Raw genomic sequence first — 22,125 nt, forward strand, 5'->3', positions numbered from 1 at the left:
TCTGCCCCCGGGCCTCAGCCCTGCTCCCACTTGATATGTGACGAATCATACCACTTGCTGGCTGCCCATCCACTCTCGGGGCCAGGGAAGCTCTACAGGGCAGGGCTTCTTTGGAAGTCTGTTTTGAGAAAGGTGATCCCTGCCCCCAGATACCACAGGCCACCAGGGAGGACAGACAGACACACAAATACTTGCCATCAGAGAGAGGAGATAGACCCCATCTGTCTGCTCAAAGAAAGTCCTTCCATGACTGGAGGAGTCCTCTGGCCTTCTTCTGCAGACTGGACTTCCTGGTATTGGGGCCCGATAACCACTGCCCCCTTCCATTCTCTGCAGCCCTCCACAGCCCGGCTTCCAGCCCCTCCATCCTGGTCAGTCTGTGGCCATGAGACTCCCCCGCTGCAAAACGTGATGGCTGGTTTCTGTCCTTACTGCGTCTCTCCCCACCTCCTGCATGATCCCTCGCCACTCATCCCAGAGGCTCTACCCCCAGCTTCAGTGGTCACACTCCAGTGAAATGCCTGGGCCACGTCTCCCAGGGCCTCTTTCCCCTGGGCCTGGCTTCAATTCACTGTTCTTCTTACCCCACAGCGACATGCTCTCCTGGGATGATCTTATCCATCTGCACGTTTCATGTCCCCCAAAATATAATGACCCCCTCACTTTATATAGCTGACCCCAATATCCTCCCTGATTTCAGAGTTCATCAGTGAGGTAATGGGGAGAAGTAGAGTGTTCTAGGCAGAAGGAACACTGCATGAAAAACACAAGTTCTGAAAGGGAAGGACCTGGCTCCTATTGGGGACAGAGTTGTTTAGCATGGATGGAATATAGTAGCAGGGAATGAGGGGGTGAGCCCCAGGGACTGGGGTGGGAATCTTGCATCCACGGGGACAGTTGGGGAGAGTCACTCACAGCTGTCCTCCTGTCATTATCATATTTGGAAAGTCACCTCACCAGAACCTGTCATCTCTAACCTTCTGCTGCTCCCCAGATCCCAAAAGACCCCCCTATGCAGAGCTAGGGACACCAGGCCTCTCCAATAGGTTCGGCACAGCCTCTGCCTACATTGTAGTCTCAGGCCCGAGTCGGCGGGTTACGTGTGGCAAGAGCCATCTGGAGCCCTGTGGCTGGCCCAAGCTTCAGTCCCTTCAAGACTGAGGGATGGGGAAGGTTAGAGTATTCTCCAAAACTCAGGCCTGTTTCTGCCCCGGAACTTAGTGTTGACACTCAGGACCAGCTTTGTAGACCAGTGAGCACTGGGACCCGGCAGCCTCGCCAGCCATCAGCAGACACAGAAGGAACCCAGCACCCGGCCCCTGCCAAGCCCTTGGCCGGCCTTTGCCCCTGACTTCAGAGCTGAGGTCCCCAGAAATTATCTGTCTTTTCTGTTCAAGCCACAGCTTCCCCTGACTTCTTCCTTTTGTGTTGGTGACAGCCCAGGGACTGTGCTTTTTCCAGGCACGATGTTAACTCTCTGGTCCTACTTCCTGGCTCAGGGGACAGCCCTTTGGGGCTTTCCTCCTTTGGCATCATCTTTAAAGCTGCTTCCTGCACTCAAAGCTGCCTCCCAGTTCCTGGCCTCCGGTTTAGAGCTTCCCCCAGAAAGTGGCGTATTTTATCTTTATGTGTCAGGATTTATATAAAAAGGGGATAGTTCAACTCTAAATGTAATGAGTTGGAAGAACAGCTCTCTGGTGGTTTCTGTAGTGAACGTGACATCAATAACATTGATTGCTAAAAATAACTAATAACACTGGGCTAGGGGTGGCCAGGGACTGCTCCAACCCCGCCCCTAAAATGGATGGAAGGGAAACAGGCTCTTGCCTCTAAACAGACACACCTCCAACAGGTGAGTTCCCAGAGGGTTCAGACAGAAGGTGGAGGAGAAGCAAGATGCCCAGGGGATCTGAAGGGGTAAGCAGAAGTTTTTCAGGCACTGGAAGCTCCTTGGAGGGCAGGCAGGCGATGGGAGACAAGCACATGCTTTAGGGGGGTCCTCACATACCAGTGTGAGACATACACGTCTGGAAGGGGAACCTTCTCAAGCTGGAGGAGGCATCATGGAGCCTTGTGAAGGAGGCCTCTTGGGAGCCCCATGAAGATGGCAAAGGAAAAGGGAAGGAAGGAATGAGAGGCAGGATGGCTCACGGCTAGGAATGCAGGCTCTGGGGTGAGCCAGCTGGGTTGGAGTCCTTGCTAGCTGTGTGGGCCCGGGTAAGCCATGGAACCTCTAAGGGCCTCAGTTTCCCCATCTGGAAAGTAGAGATTCATGATTCTCCATGTTGTGATGGTGTCATGGGCTTCCCGTGAGGACCCGAAAGCACAGCCTATGCGTGGCTTTTTGTCTCATGCCTGGTGCCTGGGGAGCGGTTCAATACACACCTGCCGTTGCCACGTCCCTTCTCGGTATAGCCAAGGGAAGGGCTCTGAGAGCTAGCAGTTAGCAAACGGAGTCTGAGGTTGACCCACGTTACCCTTGCTAAGGGCCTTCTGAGGTCAGGCCCGAGGGAAATAAATGATATTTAGGATGAATGTTTACCAAAATCAGAGAAGCAATCATTTCTGACAAGGCAGATGGACAGGCATAGTTACATGCATCTCATCGCGCCTCCAGAGGCTTCTCCTCTGGGTTTGCTGACTGGTAGCTGGAGAGGCTCTACCTTACACGCAAAATCAATTCTTCCATACCCTCAGCCCTGGCCACTCTGCCCTTGACACCGCTGGCTGCCTTCTCCCAGAAATAGCTGTGTGCTTGGATTGGAATCTGCTGGGGCAAGGGGCAGCTGCAGCAGGCAGCTCAGCTGAGCTCAGCCTGTGTGGCTCTCTGCCTTTCTGGAAGGATTAGCCTGCCTAACCTCTCCCAGTGTTTCCCACCCCTCTCCTGGGACTTCAGGAGAGGAAAGGCAAATGAAAGGTGTGGTGTTGGGGGCTGGAGGAAAGAAAGACCATGATAAAAGCCAGCCTGCAGTTGAGGAAGAGAGTTATTTAGTGGGTCAAAAACGAGCCAAAGTTTATAGAGAAGAAATGACATGTTTTAAAATTAATAGCATAAATGTCAACTCTGATGGCCAGGGCATTAAACCATAGGATCACTGGAGCATTCTTTGTGAGGTTATTTTCTCTCTCAGATGTGCCCTTGGTATGAGGAAAAGAGCGAGAGCTCGCTCTGCAGTGCCGCATTTTGGATTCTGGGGTAACTCCATCAGCTGGGTTAGAGTGTGAGAGATAAGAAAGTTGCTGTGAGGCTGTGTTCAGTTGGCTGGTCTGCATGGATCTAACATTAAATACAGTAGGAATCTGCAGCCCTCGGCTTCAAGTGTGGGAATTTATTGAAGTCTTGCAAAAGCTCTTGGTCGGGGATGCTCCTCCTCTGGGCAGGAAGAATGGGGCTGAGGGCACACTCAGAGCCCTGTGTCATGCGTCCACCCCTTGAGCCTCACAGTCCCTTATTGCATCAGTAACAGGGTCTGCAGAGCCGGAATGGCTCACTGCCCAGGGAGGCACCACCAAACAGGGAATTTTCTCTGAAGTCTGCCTTGATCTCTGTTCTCAGGGACAGGCAGCAGTGTGGAAGAGAGTACACAGAGAGTACACAGCCCCTCTCCCCTGGCAACTCTTGGAGCCTTTCTAGATGGCCTCATGTGGTTCCTCTCTGTTCAGGAGCAAGCAAGGGAACTACCTTTGCAGGTTGGCTATGAGAAACTAGGGCGCCACATGATTTAGCTAATTCCAACACAAAAACTTCGCCACGGAGCTGAACCTTGAATTTCACAATGCCCAAGTCTCAATCCTGGGTTGGAGGCATGGGTTTAACTATAGCCAGCCTCCACCCCTACTGAGATGCTGCAGGTTAGGACCCCCAAAGCCAGCCATGGATCTCCCTCACCAATTTTCCCCACCCCTCATTCCAGGGCTTTCTCTGGTGATCAATATTTTGGGGTTGCTCTGAATTACTACGAATCTTCCAGTAACCACATTGTGGTAATAGAGGGGTTGTCTGAAAACCACAGGAAGCCAGGAGATGCCTGGCGCCAGGACACGTCACAGGACCTGAAGAACAGCTTCAGGTGAGGACTAAGAGCAAAACCAGGGTAAGGAAGGGCAGAGAAAATCCCACTCATGTGCATCTTCACAGACCCCATGAGTGTCAGGACCCCTCATGCCTCCAGTATAGCATTTATTCCATGGTGCCTTCCTTGTCTATGCTGTCTCCCCACTAACCAAGAGCAACCAGGGGACAAGGGGACTGTGGCATCAGTTGCTAGCATGGCCCCAGTGCATGTAAGGTTCTCAATGAATACTGGTTGAAAAAAGGAATTAAAATGTTAGTCTATAATGGAACATGTTTACACTCACGCTTACACTTGGCACTGTACACACACACACACACGCAGACCCAGTGCGCTGCCCTTAGAAGTGTTTGATGCTGCGGAGGACAGCATGGGCTGCTTTCGCTGTGTAATGAGGGAACAGCAGTATGCCAAATGCTTAGAAGAGATCCTTTTGCTTTCTTTCCTCCGCTCAATTCTGCCGCTAGAGACCCTACTGTTGTATTCTGATTTCACCAACATGAAACTGCATTTGGGGGAAAAATCACCCATTCCTTTTATATTAGGAAAGTAAGAAGCAAACAGACTTCCTTTTGGAATTTGGCCTTTCTTTTGGGAGTTGGTATAAAAGACAATTCCTCCCCGGAGGTTTTGCTTTGGTTTTATGGGGTTTTTATATCTGCCCCCACCTTCCATCCCCCTTGAAAATAGGCCCCTGAAGAGTTTGCTTGGCTGGAACATCACAGACCAAAGTCTGAGAAGTGCTTCTATTTTACAGTGCCACTGTTAGTAGTGCCTCATATGTATATTATATTTCATAGTTTTTCAAAGCCACTTAAAGGTATGGCCTCATTTGACCCTTCCATCAGACCTGGAAGGTCAACAGAGCACATCTCATTATCTCCATTTAACAGGTAAGAAAACTGAGAATTTAGAGGGTAAAGTGACCTGCTCAAGCCCACATGGGGCCAACAAAAATGTTCCAAGTTACTCATCTGCTGCTCACATCAAGACCTATCCTTCCTTCCTTCTTCCTTCCTTCCTTCCTTTCCTTGCTGTCTCACTCTGTCTCCCAGGCTGGAGTGCAGTGGCACAATCTTGGCTCATTGCAACCTCCACCTTCTGGGTTCAAGTGATTCTCCTACCTCAGCCTCCTGAGTGGCTGGGATTACAGACATGCACCACCATGCCTGGCTAATTTTTGTATTTTTAGTAGAGATGGGGTTTCACCATGTTGGCTGGGCTGGTCTCGAACTCCTGGCCTCAGGTGATCCACCTGCCTCGACCTCCCAAAGTGCTGGGATTATAGGCATGAGCCACTTGCCCAGCCTGAGCCATTCTTGCTTTAGATAACCTGCTGCTTTGGGGGCTGACAGATAAGCAGGAAGGCTTCCCTGTAGCAGTGGCACAGACCACAAATAAGCCAGATGAAGGAGAAAAGAAATATAGGGAGGCTGCCAGGGACTCATTCTGGTTAGGATTTCAGCCCCAGCTGCTGTTACAGGATGGAGAGATGAAACAGGGCTGAGAAAGAGCCTTGGCCAGCATGGGGTCAGCTAGGGCAGGGGAAGCAATGGCATAGTCTCACAGAGTCACCTGTCCATCTTCCAGAGCAGGTACAGATTCATACAGAGCAGGTGCAGATTCATACAGAGCAGGTGCAGATTCATACTGCAGCCTACTATGCGCTTCAACTGGGGCCACCTGCCTGCCTTACAGAGTCAGAAAAGCAAATTGAACCAGTTTTCTATTCCTCTCCAACAAGCCGCTGCTCTTCCCTAACAGTTTATCTGCACTTAAGATCCCTCAGTAGAATCCTGGACTGGAGAGCAAGTTCATCAGATTAGATGGGGCATACCTTTCACCCAGTTCTAGCCTTGAGTGTCTGTGCTGTACTCCGGTAGCAGACACCTTTTGCTTTTTTTTTTTTTTTTTTTTTTTGGATGGAGTCTCACTTTGTCTTCCAGGATGGAGTACAGTGGTGTGATCTCTGCTCACTGCAACCTCCATCTTTCGGGCTCAAGTCATTCTCCTGCCTCAGCCTCCCGAGTAGCTGGGACTACAGGCGCCCGCCACCACGCCCAGTTAATTTTTTTATTTTCAGTAGAGACAGGGTTTCACCATTTTGGCCAGACTGGTCTCGAACTCCTGACCTCAAATGACCTGCCTGCCGCGACTGGGATGACAAGCGTGAGCCACCACGCCCCGCTAGATACCTTTGCTTCTTGGAGAAACAGGAAAGATGCGGAAAGGGGGAAGGCAGGAGTTCAGCACCACGGACAGCGACCCGCAGGTGGGAGGCGCTGCCAGCCACGCGCCCGAACTCTGGACTGGGGGCCGCGTGGAGGAGGCCTTGGTTCAGCTCTGCCCCATGCCTCACGGGACACACATTTATCATCTGGAAACAGCGGCCAGTGCTCAGGAAGGCTCATGTCATTGCGGATCTGCCTTCATTAAATCCAAAGCATGATCGCTTGTCACTTGCTTTAATTCATTTCCCTCCCAACTCTTTATTTGAACCGCTTTCTAAAGTTTTGTCCATAAGAGGAAGAGATTCTCTTTTGGGGGTGGGTGAGACCTTGTTATGGAAGAGATCAGCGGCCAGTTCAGGTAGTGTGGTCTCCCACTTCGATCGTGATGTGTTTCTGTGTCACTTGAAGTCTAGCTTGCCTTTCCTAACACTCTCGGCCCGGGTCAGAGACTCCATGTGAGAGAAGACGGCCACAGGGAATATGCTTGGATTTGGGAATCTTCTCAGAGGCTACGGTTTGACCTGGCACCAGTGACTGGGGCCCATAAGCCACGCAGCATGCAGATGAAATCCGCCTCGTGTGTCCTCGCTAAATCCACAGCACTAGAAATGCATTTAAAGGCAATCCTGACTGCCCACAGCAGATTTTCCATACCCTGGCAATTGGAGCATGTTAAGGACGAGACACAGCTGCCAGGTCTGATTTCTTAAATCAAGATTCGTTTTGTAGGGAGAGCAGGAGGAAAAAATTAATGCACAACCTGGCAAGGTGAGGGAGCGAGGGAGGGATGCCCGCCGCCTTGGTGGCTCTGTCCACTTTGGGTGGGAGCCAATTCCTTTCCAGCAAGTGCCTTCCAGCTCAGGGAAGGGGAGGGGCTTCCCACAGGCAGCCTGGGATGAGCAATGCCTGACTCAGGGTCTGAGTGCGGGCAAAGTCAGGTGCTGATGGAAAGATCAGAAGTTGTTGGCTTACATTTTGTTTGATTTGTTTTTCTCTGTGTTTTCAGCCATTCTCACCATGTCACACTTGGTCTCCTGCCCTGCCCCACCGTCAGCTCCCCCTGCTCCCCCAGCACCCTGTGTCCATCCCACAAGGATGGATGAGCCAAGCTGCTCAGGCACAGCTTGAGGGTGGAATCTAGTACCTTCCCTTCCCTGGCCGCAAAGCATAGGGTGCGTTTGAGGAAGGGTGAGGGCAGCATTGGGAGTGAGGACTGTGTAGTATGTTTGGGTCTGTCTGTGGCAGGGCATGGGGTAGGGCAGTTATTTGTAAATAATACTTAATTGATGAGACTTAAATAATAGATGAGCCAGCGTCATTCCCAGTGGCCCAGCAGTACTGATGGCCACCTTCATTCTTCCATTTCCCAATTACAACTGGGTGGGGCTGGGCTTGGGGGAGGGGTGTCAAGAAGGGGATAAAAAAGGGCAGGGGAGCAACAGGGTGAATTAGAGACTTTTGTTGCATTTAATGTCAATTCATTTTGCAGGCTGCTGACACAGACAAATTTCACAGCTCCGAATTTGTGGGGCTCCCCAGTGCACAGACGCAAAAGGAAAATACAAAAGAACTTTTTAAAAAATGGCCTGCCATCAGCAAAAAATTAAAAGAAAATTTTAACCCCCACCCTGCAAAAAGCCACAAACATACACACGCATACACACACCACACACACAATCTGATTTTGATTTCTTATATGGTTGAGGGACTCATCTCATTACTTAATAATCACATTGTTTGCCAGAGCCGGGCTGTGTTTTGTTGCTCTATGGCCTGACTTTATGTTACACCTGCATATAAAAATGACGAGCATAGGGAGAATGTCAGCAAAAGGGACACACTGAAGAACAGGCACAGTCCCCTGACTGGAGGAGGGTAGCCCCAGTCTAACCCCTCCCTGGGGAGCCAGGCTCCCAGGAAAATGCCCGATGGAAGAGTCCATACCTGGCCTCCAGCCTGGGAGGTTTGCTTCCTCCACACACACCAGCTGTAGACTCTCCCCCCTCCCTCCTCTTCCTCCTCCCCTTCCTCCTCTTCCTTTTTTCTTCTCCTCCTGTCTTCTCCTCTTCTTGTCCTTCCTTGTTCTTTTACTCTTCCTCTCCCTCCTTCTCCTCCTCTCCCTCCTCTTTTCCTCCTCCCCACTTCTCCTCCCCTTCTTCCTCCCCTCTCCTCCCTCTCCTCCTGCTTCTCCTCCCCTTCCTCCTCCTCCTCTCCCTCTTCTCCTCCTTTTCCTCCTCCCCATCCCCTCTCCCTCCTCCCCCTCTCCCTCCTCCTCCTCTTCCTCATCCTCTCTCCTCCTTCCTCTCCTCTTCCTCCTCCCCCTCACCCTCTTCTTTCTCCTCCTGCCCCTCCTTTCCCCAGCAGCTCTGGCTTTTTCCTCCTGATCTTGGCCAGTGTCTTACTCTGTGTTTGTTCATTTTCTTAAAGTGACATCCAAGGCTCACTACCTGCCTTGTCTGGAGCTTGGCAGAGGCTCCTCTTCTCTGAGCAGCCATGAGTTGGGGACTGGGGTCACATAAAAGCTGAATAAGAATGACTCCCAGCAAACAGCTAACACCCTGGACTCCCAGCGAGGGACTTAGTGAGTGCTCCTTTCATGGGCCCCTTGGGATCCAGCCTCCCAGGCAGGCTTATCTATGGCCAAGGTGCCCCTCATGTGAGCCAGCCCTGTGGAGGGCTGTGTGCCTTTGGGAAGCACCAAAGCTTGGGTGCTGCTGCACATCCTGGGCCAGCCCCAAGGGTAACTAGTACAGCAGGTGAGGTTCACCTCTCCCTGGTGATATGGCTTCCTCGGGCCATCCCCCTGGTACCACTGAGACCCCTTCCAATCAGCAACCCCAGGGTCCCAGGAGCAGGCTGGGCCTCCAGGAGAAAGAAGCAAAGCCGATGTAGGACAGACACTGGAAATCTGGCCCATGCCTGCCACAAAGTAGGTGGCCACAGGCCAGGGCACAGTGTGCCTTTCCCAGGGAGATGGGGGTCAGGCCCAAGTCATGGTTTATTCATAATAAACACAGCCGGCCACACTGACCAGCCCACAGGTCCCAGCCCACTTGGGGGTGGCCCTCAGGAAGTTATGCTCTTGGAATTGGGCCACAGGAGCAGATGGGGTGACTGAGGCACTGGGTGTTTCCCCACCTCACTCCAGCTACTCTATAGAAATTGTTCTAGACAGTTGAGCAGAAAAGCCTATTTGTCTGACTATACCCAAATGGTCAAATAATAATAATAAAAAAGCCTATGAATTACCAACAACGCATGTGTCTGGGAAGATGTAACAGGTAGTAGTGTCCCATTCCGGTAGCTTCTCCTTGTGGAGAGTTCACCATCAAGCAAATGTGAAACACATTTGGGTTAAGTCATTGGACTCGGCAGCATCTTAGTGCAAACAATTAAAGGGATATGTGAGCCAGCTCAGACCAAGCAAGCCCAAGAGCACTGGAAATGTCTTCTGGAAGTCAGAAAAGCAGCTACTTTGCAGCACTCCATCGAGCAACATCCCAGGGCAAAGGAGCTATGTCTGCATTTAATGGTCAGTTTATTAAACACCAAATAAGTGCCGGGCACTGTGAAGGCATGGGTGGGGGACAAAGCTAAATTGCAACAAATCTCGGCTTTTAGCTGCTCCCTCCTGGTAGAGAAGAGACTGGAGGCATAGGCTGGCTTCATGATGGGTGAGCACAGAAAGCACAGAGGCGGCACTGGGAGAGTTGTGGCTAGCTTCTCCGGGAGAGGACACCTGGATTAAATATCAGAAGACAAGCAACTTTTGACTAACAAGGGTTTTCCAGGCCAATATGCAGCATGACCAAGGGTACAGCGATCAGCAAGCCAACGCTTCACTTGATGGAGAGGGTCAGAAAGATTCTGCGGCCACCAGGTCGCCAAGTCAATGCTTGGTGGAACGCAGCACACCAGGAGAACAGCAGGGCATTGCAGCCCCAGAACCTGCCGAGGAAGCCATCTCAGGCCAGTGATGTGTCAGAAGGTGCCCCCTGAGATCCGAGGGTCGTCTCGCAGGCAGCGTCCAGCTGGGGAAGTTGGGGGCCCCACCTCTTGACACTGCCCCCACTTACACACCCTGAGTTTGAGGTGTCAGGAGTGGTGGGAGAGCTGGAGTGGTTTTTCAACAAATGAAGTGGAAGAGGGTGGAGGGCTGTGGTGCGGGCATCACTGCAACACGCCACTGCTGCTGGATGTGAGTGATGTTGACCTTGATGGCAGGACAAGACAGCAGCAAACGGACTGTGCTGGTGGCACGATCGATCAGGTCTGGGTGGCGGCACCAGGCGGCAGCCTGCTGATGCGAGGCTGGGAGGTGGGAGGGCGAGAGTCTGTAACTGGAGAGGTTTGTTTGGATTCAGCATTGCTGAAATCCTCCCTGGCGGCAGATGCGGCTGGCCTCGGAAATATGGGAGGGACATGGGAAATGAACTAATAAATAAGAGGCCAGGTGTGGTATCTCGGTGCTGGCAAAACAGAGGCCAGAGAGGGCAGGATGTGAGGGCGGGTCCCATTCCTGAAAGCAAACCTGGCAAACCCTGCCCAGCACACCCAGACACAACCCCGGATGGCGTCAGGCTCTGTTAGGGCCTGAGTTTTGTCCCCTCAAAATTCCTATGTTGAAGTCCTAACCACTAGTTCCTTAAAATGGGACTGTACAGGCAGCCCTCTGGATCTTAGAGTTCTGCATCCATGGATTAAACCAACCACAGATCAAAAGTATTAGAAAAATAAATAAAGATAATGATACAACAATACAAATAGCAGAAGTGAAAAAATACAGTGTCATCGCTATTTTCGTGGCATCTACATTGTATGAGGCCTTGTGCGTCACCTAGAGGTGATCTCCAGGATACTGGAGGATGCACGTGGGTTACATGCAGAGGCTGCGCCATTTCATACCAGGGGTTTGAGCATCGTCAGACCGTGGGGTTTTTGGAACTAACCCCCTGAGGATACCAATGGACAACCGTGTTTAGAGATATGGACTTTGAAGGGGTAATTTGGCTAAACTGAGTCAATTAGGGTGAGTCCTAATCCAAAGTGACTGGTCTCCTGAACAGGAGATTATGACAGATGCAAACAGAGGTATGGCCACATAAGGACACGGAGAAGATGGCATCTACATGCCAAGGGGAGCGGCTACATCCCCACCTCCAGCATCTCTGTTTAACCAGCTTCTCAATACCCCATACGGGCCTCCAAAGGAATGTGCCGACACTTTATTTATTTATTTATTTTTTGGAGACAGTGTCTTGCTCTGTGGCCCAGGCTGGAGTGCAGTGGCGTGATCTCGGCTCACTGCAACCTCCGCCTCCCAGGTTCCACTAATTCTCCTGCCTCAGCCTCCCGAGTGGCTGGGCTTACAGGCACCTGCCAGCACACCCGGCTAACTTTTGTATTTTTAGTAGAGATGGTGTTTTGCCATGTTGGCCAGGCTGGTCTCAAACTCTTGACCTCAAGTGATCCGCCCGCCTTATCCTCCAAAAGTGCTGGGATTACAGGCATGAGCCACTGTGACACTTTGATCTTGGACTTCCAGCCTCCGGAGCCACAAGAGAAGAAATTTCCATTGCTGGGGCCACCCTGTCTGTGCTGTGTTATTGCAGCCCCCAGAAATTGATATGGATCCCAAGCATTCAATATTGCCCTGGGAAGCACCCAGAATCCAGCAGAGATGGGAAGAATCAGAAAGGAAAGTGGGTGATTCCATCCGAAGTGGGGAGATGTGATCCTGCTAAATTGCAGCCCCGATTTAAAAAAAGTCTCTTTGATTTCTCAATAAAAATGAAATAGAGACATAGACTTTGGGAGAAAACCCTGGAGGAGGGGAGAATCTGTGTGGGTTAAATAAGCGTAAACGTGAACAACAGAAAGATCTACCAGACAGTCAGTGACAGAACCAGGAGGCCGGGGCAACGTGGACTGGCGTGTTCTACCGGAACTGATGGAGAGACCATTTCGGATAAAGATGATATTGCTGTGACTATTATTGTTGTTTTGCCCGATGTGATGAACTCCCCAGGGGATCTAGTTTCCAAGCCGACGTTTCGAGACTCTGGGGGACACCCAGACGTGACCCTGTGCCTCTGCACCGGAGACCTTGGTGAGGCACCCGGGGCTGCACTTGTATTTTAAGCTTCTAGAAGAGATGAATGGGTCTTGGGAGAAAATGGACATTCCAGTGTTCCCTTTTCAGGAAATTCTTCCTTAGGAGGCCACAAAGCTTTTATAAACAAAGTCCCAAACAGGGGAGGCATGGCTGCTAGGGCTGACGCAGGGCCCTGACTCCGGCCTTGACTTTGGGAGAACATGCCCTTTTTCCTCACCGTCACCTCCTGAAATCTTGTGGGCCACCAGATCACCCCTTCCCAATCCCTGCACCTCGGTAGTTTTAACATACGTAGGCCCCAGGGAGAAGCCTCTGGCTAGGAGATGCTCCCCTGCTGGGATGGGCCTGGGAGAGCCTCAGAGGCCACTCTCTGGGTCCCAGCCCACTTAATGTATGGGACTTTCTGGGTCCCAGCCCATTATGTCAAGAAGGACTTTGCACATGTGGACCAAGCCCTTTAATAGGCCCAGCCCTCTGGGGCCGCGAGTTGTCTATCTGGGACACACCCGTACTTGGAACCCCTCTGGAGTGAGCGGCTAATAGAAGACAAAGTCTCCCAGGGTGATGCAGCTCTGATAAGCCTTGTGCAGCGCCAGGGGAAACATTGCCTCAGTGGCATGTGTGTTTTCAAGACTGAGACCACAGAGGTGTACTCCAAACATTCTGGCACTCAGGATCGCCCTGACAAGGCTCCTGCCCTGCTCATCTAAAGGCCATCCGCAGGCCAGTGTCACAGGCTCTGCCTTTACGTGTAAGAAAGCAGGGGAGGAGCACCTCCCTGGAAAGCGAGTTTCCTAGTCAGTCTATCTTCCATCACACGGTGTCAACAGTCATGACAATGCAGACCCACCCGCAGCAGCACTACTCCCAGTGGCCAAAAGGGGGCAGCAGCCCAGGTGTCCAACAAGGGATGGACGAAGAAGCAGAATGTGGTTCCCCCACCCATACATTGGAAACTATAGGGCCTTAAAAAGGAGAGAACTCCTGACACATGCCACAACGCGGATGAGCCCCGAAGATCTTATGCTGAGTGAAATAAGCCAGACTCAAAGGGACAAATACTGTGTGATCCCACTCATGTGAGGTCCATAGAGTCATCCGATTCACAGAGATGGAACGCAGGATGGAGACTGCTAGGGACTGGGGGAGGGGGGTGGTTTCTAAATTGGTGGGGTATTATTTAATGGGAACAGAGTTTCAGCTTTGCAAGATGAAGAGTTCAGGAGACAGAGGGTGGTGATGTTTGCACAACAATGTAAATGCACTTATACCACTGAACTAAAGATGGTCAAGAAGTCAGCTTTTGCTCTGTGTATTCTAATATAATGAAAAACAATGTGAACAGACATTTGCACCCACTGAGCTCTCACTGCGTGCTGAGCACTGTGCTGATTCCTTCACACACAATAAATAAATATCCCTCCCCTTCCATCAACAGCCCTTCAAGAAGCATATTATTGTCCCATTTCATGGATAAGAAACCAAGGCCTAGAAGTTAAGTACACAATCCAGGATCGCTCACTAATAAGATGGAGCCAGGGTTCCAACCAGATGTTTCTGGTTCCTGGCAAGCACTACAGAAATAGACGGTGTTGGCTGGGTGCGGTGGCTCACGCCTGTAATCTCAGCACTTTGGGAGGCCGAGGCGGGTGGATCCCCTGAGGTCAGGAATTTGAGACCAGCCTGGCCAACATGGTGAAACCCCTCCTCTACTAAAAATACAAAAAATTAGCCGGGTGTGGTGGCAGGCGCCTGTAATCCCAGCTGTTTGGGAGGCTGAGGCAGGAGAATCGCTTGAACCCGGGATCGTGCCATTGCACTCCAGCCTGGGCAACAAGAGCAAAACTCTGTCTCAAAAAAAAAGAAAAAAGAAAAAAAATACATAGTGAAAGAAATGAGTGAGTGAATGAATGAATGATACCAAGTCCCAGGCTTCATATACCATTGAACTTGGCTTGTTTTGCAAAGTTTTTGGCTGGTGGTAGTTGGGACGCCTTTAAAAAAATATTTAAAATATTCCCAAGTAAGGGGCTTAACTTTGGAGTGAAGGAAATGTTTTGGAAATAGACAGAGGTGGTGAATGTACTCAATGCCACTGAGTTGTTCACTTTAAAAGGTCCATTTTGGCTGGGCATGGAGGCTTACGCCTGTAATCCCAGCACTTTGGGTATGTAAGGCTGAGGATTTCTTGAGCCTAAGAGTTGGAGGCTGGCTTGTGCAACATAGTGAGACCTCATCTCTACAAAAAAAATTTTTAAAAAATTAGCTGGTTTTGATGGTGTGCATCTGTGGTCCCAGCTACTTGGGAGACTGAGGTAGGAGGATCGCTTGGGCCTGGGGGTAGAGGCTGTAGTAAGCCTTAATCACACCACTGTACTCCAGCCTGTGTGACAGAACGAGGTCTTGTCTCAAATAGTCCATTTATGCTATGATTTTTAATTCACCAAATTATTTTAGAAATATGTATACCTGAAATTGAATATAAATATACCAGAAATATGTTTACTGATTATGTGGTATATGGTTGCATAAATATACACACAAATGCTTCGCCTGTGGGCAGCATCCTCTGAGTGGTCTTGGGGAAGTGGGGGTCTCAGGGGTCTTCAGCTGGACTTGTTAGGGCAAAGATGCTCACCACCTTGTGCCCCCTCAGGTGCGGAGCCTGCAGACTCTAACCTTCAGGCCAGGGATTTGGGTCTCTTTTAAACCTGATTTTATTAAAAGTCCCCTGAGCATTTTCTCTTCTGAGCTTTGCCTGCTTGCCTCCTGAAATAATGAGTCACGTGGACTGTGGGCACTGACCTGCCCAGATTCATCAACATCTATTTCCCTTTATCTTTTAGAGAGAAATGATAGTTTATTCCCCAGGAATGGTTGCTAGGGGCAGACCATCTGATAAATAGATGTGATTAATAATGAATTAATTAACATCACCTTCCTGCTGACAATGAAGAGAAGCTTCCACACACTAGGTGCACGTATGTGTGTGTATGTACCTGTATGTGCGGTACACAGTGTACATGTGTTTGTATGCACGTGTGCATGTCTGCCTGTGTGAGTGTGTGTGCATGTGTGTACTTGGCCACACATGCACCTGGAGGACCTGGGAAGGACCTCCATGAGGGAAGGAACATGAAGCCAGATGGACCACCCGCTATGGAGCTGCCTGCGACTTGGGGTTTTACCATTATAGGAAGTTAATGCCCCAGGGAGCCCATTTCTCAAAGGAGCTCTTTCGAGTGTATGTTTGCAGACTCCTTTATAATGTGAATAATCATTTCCTAATTCCTGTTTGGAAAATTAATCTTCTAGTTTCTTAGAGTATAGCATAGAGTTTTGGAAATACAGTCGGTGGCTAATGCCTGTCTTAGTACTTGCAAACAGGCTTGAGGGACTGGTTATGGTTTTTCTATGCAACGGAATGATATTCAATCATGAAGAATGAGGTTAATAGCAACCTATAAATATGTTCCTGAAAATACTGTCTAGCAACAACAGGTTACAAAACAAAAAATATATATGCATATATATACACACGTAAATATATATGTATATATGTACATATATTTCTATATAATGTAAATATATGCATATATGTACATATATATTTTGATATATATGTATATATATATATAAATATATATAGCACGATCCTGCTTTTGCAGAAGGATTTTCATACTCTTATGTGTTAAAAAAATTGCTGGAAGATCACACACACATCACACATGCACCGAGGTGTGAGCTGCGGTTATTTCTGACAGATTGTTACTTCTTTGTTTTTCTTGTCTGTATTTTCCACAAAAACATCTATTGCTTATGTAATAATAAAAAGATACTGTCCTGACTTTAATTGAAAAAGAAAATTATTGATCTTGCTGAAGGTCCCCAGACCCTCCTAACCCCAGGGGAGGGAAGATGATGGGATTAGAATAAAAGAGGATGGAAGTCAAACCCGGGGCCTCTGTTCTTGGTTCCAACTCTAAGATTCTTGGAAGGTGCTGGTGGCTGTTGGGTTACATGAGGGAGAGCTGGCCGTGACACGGGTGCGGTGTTCTCGAGGCAGAGTCTCTCTTACACCTGTTTGTGTCTGTGGGAGACAAATCTCTCACCTCCTTCACTTGGCCCCTCCCCGCCACCATGTCTCACACTGGGGCATTCCACAATTTTCCACGGATGCTATCCTGAGCCCCGTGCTTAGAGGGCCAGGTGGACTCCGCTGTGGCCCTGCTCTCAGAGGATGCTGTTTCGGCAGGGTGGGTGTGCTGCCGCCTGGCCAGGGCAGGAAGCACAGCTCTGGCTATTTTTAGTCAATCATCAACCCCTCGGATGGTGGCCCCAGGTGGCTCAGTTCCTGAAGATCAGGCAGATGAAGCAGAGCCAGTAAAGGGTTCTTGCCTGTGTGGGGGGGAAAGGGAGAGGTGGGGGCAGGGGGCTTGGAGCCCTGCGGCCGGCCAAGCCCTGCTGTCATAGCTATTACTGGGATTAGTTTCATCCTGCCTTTCAATCATTATGTTTTTCTTTTCCACCCACCCAACTCCCCAGAACAGAATCAGATAAGAAACCCTAAAAAGGTCCACCAAATAATCAGAAAAATCAAGACGACACACAGCTGTCCCAGTGGGGCTTGCTCTTTGGTTTCAGAGCCACGTGTTTCTGCCTCCATTTCCCAAAGCAGGGCAGAGCCCCGCCCCCTCGTCTGCCTCCTCTGGACAGACAGACATGAAATGGGCTCGGCCGCCCCCTCCAGCGAGCCCCTGAACAGGGGAGAAAGACTTTGGGGAAGTCATAGTCAGATCTTTCTGCCTGTCCTTTGGCCCTGCATCTTCCTCCCACATAGCCTGTGTGGGCTGGGGCGGGGGCTGGACCAGCTGCACAGCTCTGAGCTGAACAAACTCCTGAAAGGGCAGGGAGCCTCCGCTGGGCCATTTTTCAGACTTTAATTGCATTGAATGAAACTTAAAAAGGACTTTCTGTTTGCTCAGCCTGAATTCCCTCTCTGCTGTGGGCAGCCAGCCTCCCTCCAAGGAGAGCAGAACAACCAGCAGAGAGTGCACAACCTGACTAACTGTCCAGGGCTGACCTGCCGTAGCCTCTAGTGTACAGCCCTGGGTAGCGGCTGTGGGAGCCAGTGGCTGGAGTCTGCTCAGAGTCTGCCGTCACTGGCTGCCATGCTAGAGCTCAGCTAGGGTCGAGTTTCATAAAAGCAGCAGTATCCACAGTCTGCCTTTATGTCCAGCGGGTGAAAGCCAGAAAGCACAGACGGAATCTAGCTGTTTCTGCTCTGCAGAAAACATCCTGACCTGAGGCCTGCAGGCGGTGGCTGCTGTGGCCAGATAACCCCCGCCTGAGCCTCAGCTCTGCCAGTTCTCAGCTGGGTGGCCGTGACCTCCCCAAGCCCTGCTAAGAGCACCCATGCACGGCAACGGCGGAAAGTAAACGAGACGGAGCTGTGAGACATTTCCCCAACCCAAGGCACTCAGCAGTGCTAGCTGACAACGCGCCAGGCCAGGGCGGCTCACACATCCATGCAGAATGCCAGCTACGGCCCGCATGCATGTGACTCTCTTGGAATTCGGCTGATCGTGTGAATCAGTGCAACAGAGCCTGCTGCCAGCCCACCCTGGCACACCTGCCCTCAGGAGCGCCCCTCCTCTCCCTGCTTTGTTCCTGGGGCTCCCTTCTCTTACTGTTTCCAACTCAGGCTAAACAATTCCTGCCGCAGCCTCCAGGCCTGGGAGAGGATGAGGGTGGGGTCCTCCTCAGGGGCCATTCCGAGGCCACTTCCTCCCTTTCCCTTCCATGCTGCTGAGTCGGCAGAAGGACGTGAGAGGATGCAGGCAAGAAGGAAGGTGCCAGAAGGTCCAGGGTGCCCTGCCTACCTCCCTCTCTCGGCTGCCCAGATACCAACAGCCCCACCTGAGCCAACCTCCTAGGCCTCCCGTGCCGGGTGCCTTCCTCCACCCCCAGCTCCATGGGCACCTGGGAGAGCTTTGCCATGCCTGATCCTCAGACCTGCCAGCCTGGGCATTGGGCCTCTGTCAGGAGGAAGATGAGAGGCTGGGGGAAAAGGGAACCCCTCTCCTGGTCTGGGGCCCGACATCCACGACTCTTGGAGAGTCTGGCCCCAGGCCCTCTGAGGGAGTTTTCTTTGATATTTATTAACCCACTTTCTCTCTTGGCACTCGGAGCAAGGAGGGAACCTCAGCCAAGGCTATTAATAGGCTAAGGCCATCCCCGGGGAGAAGAATGAGCTCATACCTACAGCACAGGTGCCAAGTATAATAAAGGTTTCCGACTCAGGCCTAAATATAGGCTGCGGCCACCTCGGGACGCAGAAGGAAGGCCTCACGTGAGCCGCGTGCGTCCGCCCTGTTGCCATCCAGCTGGCCACTTGGGCAAAGCTTTTTGACATCTGTGCCCGGGACGAGCTCCACCGGGAGATCTTGCGGTCACACAGTGCTGTTCCACCCTAGGTCAGCCCCGGTGGGGGCCACCCAGGAGGCAGGGGAGGCAAAATGACACGCAATATAAATGACTCCTGTAAACAGAGAGTTTAATAAAAAGGCAGTGAGGGAATTTATGGGCAACTCAAGGATAATTAAAATTATTTATCTACTTACCTCCCTTGCTGGCTGATCTGTCTATTAATTATCTATTATACACTTGCTGATTTGCGTTTTAGTGAGGGGACTGGGGAAGGGCGGGTAAAAAGCACAGAGGAGTTAGGGAACCCCATGGTGGGGACCCTCCTCTCTGCAGACCAACGGTGCCCCTGCAGACACCCTCACGCATCGCCCCTCATGGCGGTGGGCCACCCCGAGGCCTGGGAGAAGCCCCCATCTGAGAACCAGCTCAGGGGGAGCAGAAAGCATTGTGTAGAGAGGTTGGTTCATACCTGCTTGCAGAGGGATGACTCCAGGAGCAGGTTCCCAGCTGGAGGGGCTGCAGACCAGCTCCAGGAAAATGGTGGCAGAATTTCCTCTGGCTGTTCTGACTTCACGCTGCATTTCAAAAAGAAAACAAGAGAACAGAACGGTTTTCAATCTCTGAATATCTAGAGTGCATCAGACGCATGCTCTCCCGCACTCTTGATTGAAAATATTACAGGACAGAGTGTCACGGGAACTGTGTCTTTTGAACGATACAAACAGGAATGTGTTAGGCTGGGAGAAGCTGTAAGAAGGTGTCCCTGTCCACCACCTCATGGGTAGAAGATCCTCCTAGCTCTGCAGCCCTGGATATTGTAGGTGAGACTCACGGTATCAAAACCGAAGCTGGGGTCAGAGGGGAGAGTGCCAGCAGGTGATGGGGTCAGGCTGGAGTTTGGACTGACAGGGGAATGGCCCAGTCGCCTGTCCCCAAGACGGGCCCCAGGTTTCTCTCATGCCAGCAGAGCCTCCTTGGGGATGAATCCTCAGCACCAGCCCCATTACCAGGCCCAGCTCCCGGGTGCTGGGCTGCATCCTAGAGGAAATTGTAACGACCGGCGTGGGTTGAGCAGCCCTCGTGGTTTGCACTTGCAGCCTAGCTAGGCCCTTGATGGGAAGTAAGGCTGTTTTCTCATCAGACCCCAGCAGTGTAACCACGAGCAGCCGCGAATTCTCCTTCTTGGTCTTAGGCTTCTCTGGGGTTGACAGTGTGAAGGCCTCTGGCCACCAGGCCTCCCTGCTAGACCCTGGGTGGGGGCAATGTCAAGGGGGCACCTGGCTTTTCTGCCTCTTAGCGGCTCACTCTGCCGATCTGTGTTGGCTGTGAGCAGGGACTGAGTCTGTCATGGTCCGAGTGTTTCTGTTCCCTCAAAGGCCGAATGTGATGGTATTTGAAGGTGGGGCCTTTGGGGGGGTTATAAAGTCATGAGGGTGTGGCTGTCTGAATGGGATGAGTGCCCTCATAAGAGTGTCTGTCTGTGTCTGTCTCCTCTCTCTCCACCCACCCACCCCCAACCCCCTGTGACAATACACCAGATCTGCTGGCACCTGGATCTTGGATTTCCCAGTCTCCACAACTGTAAGAAGTAAATGTTTGTTGGACCGGTTGCGGTGGCTCATGCCTGTAATCCCAGCACTTTGGGAAGCAGAGGCGGGGGCATCACTGGAGGCCAGGAGTTCGAGACCAGTCTGACCAAAATTGTGAAACCCCATCTCTACTAAAAATACAAAAGTTAGCTGAGTGTGGTGAGTCCCAGCTACTAGGGAGTCTGAGACAAGAGAATTGCTTGAACCTGGGAGGCAGAGATTGCAGCGAGCTGAGATCACACCACTGCACCCCAGCCTGGACAACAGAGCAAGACTCTGTCTCAAAAAAAAAAAATTAAATATTTGTTGTTTAAGCCACCCAGTCTATGACATCTTGTTATAGCAGCCCCAGCCCACTAAGACAGAGAGAGCCTCACGTGGCTTGTATTCCTCAAAGCACCTGAGAGTAGATTTTGCACAGGAAGGAGGAAGGCAGATAGAGCAGGAAGGGGGTGTCACATGATCGGGGTCTCTGCTGAAACTTTGGACTCTTCCTCCCTCCACCTCTCCTGAGCCTTCCTCTCCCACCCCTTGGTTCTGGCCCCGTGGGCACTGCCCCATCTCCTGCATGTGCCCCGCCCCCCCGCTGCTTCTCACACCTGCTCCTTGCTCCCTCTGCCCCACCCACGGGGCCTTCTGGTTGGATTTGACCTCAGGGTCCTTGCACATGTTGTCCCCTCCTCCAGGTGTTCGGTGACATCTGCATGTTCAGGCCTCCCCTCGGAGAAGCCCCCGACCATCGTATGGGAAGCCCCCGCCCCATCACCTGCCGCATCTGCTCATGGCCTGTCACACCATAATATGGTTTGGCTCTGTGTCCCCACCCAAGTCTCATCTCGAATTGTAATCCCCACGTGTTGAGGGAGGGACACGGTGGTAGGTGACTAGATTATGGGGGCAGTTTCCCCCATGCTGTTCTCATGAGATCTGATGGTTTAAAAGTGGTTGGCAGATCCCCCCTCACTCTCGTCTCCTGCCACCATGTAAGACGCATCTCGCTTCCCCTTCACCTTCCGCCATGATTGTAAGTTCCCCAGACATGAGGAACGGTGAGTCAGTGAAAGCTCTTTCCTTTATAAGTTACCCAGTCTCAAGTAGTTCTTTATACCCCACAGTCATAAAGTAGCGCCGTCATTGTCTTCATTTGTGCACAACACCCTAAAACGGAAGTTTCCCTAGGACACGTGGAGCTGCTGCGTGGTCTGCCTACCGGAGCAGGGCCTGGCAAGCTGCAGGCGCTCAGGGAAAATGTGTGAATGCACAGCTACCCTGGACGTGGTATTCCAACTCCTATTTGCACTCCCTGCCTGTAGCATGGCCTCCATAACATGCATTCCCTACCCTATCCCTAGAGTAGATTTTTAAAGCACAAAGTTGTTTAAAATCCCTTGAAGCTCCCCTCAAGGCCTGGGGGTTAAGTCCAGATTCCTGAGCCTGGGGGTCCAGGCCCTTCACAGTCAGTTTTACCTCCTTCCCAGGGTCCTCTCCCTGTGACTGGTGCAAACCTTAGCCCCGCCAGCCTGCCCAGGCCGGGGCGAGACCTCCTCTGTGTCCCCAGAGCAATCTGTCACCAAGCTTGAGGTTCCTGTAGACATTTTTCTGCACTCCTCCCAGCAGAGGCTCCCATGGGCCCCTCCCACCCCTCTCTTTTCTCTCCTACCCGCCCCCCAGCCCCATCCTGCTTCCAG

The 22,125-nt window shown here is 51.4% G+C and overlaps 1 protein-coding gene across 4 annotated transcripts in view; it reads right to left on the bottom strand.

Annotated features, from left to right (window-relative positions):
• Positions 1–22,125, bottom strand: part of RBFOX3 (RNA binding fox-1 homolog 3) — a 527,163-nt gene that overhangs the window by 202,314 nt on the left and 302,724 nt on the right. For all 4 annotated transcript variants that reach the window (XM_054457213.2, XM_054457210.2, XM_054457211.2 and 1 more), the window contains exon 3: positions 19,318–19,423. The gene's annotated coding sequence lies outside the window, so the exon portion shown is untranslated. The remainder of the gene's footprint in view (positions 1–19,317; positions 19,424–22,125) is intronic.

This window comes from Pongo pygmaeus, chromosome 19 (assembly GCF_028885625.2).
Source record: "Pongo pygmaeus isolate AG05252 chromosome 19, NHGRI_mPonPyg2-v2.0_pri, whole genome shotgun sequence".
Lineage (NCBI taxonomy): Eukaryota > Metazoa > Chordata > Mammalia > Primates > Hominidae > Pongo > Pongo pygmaeus.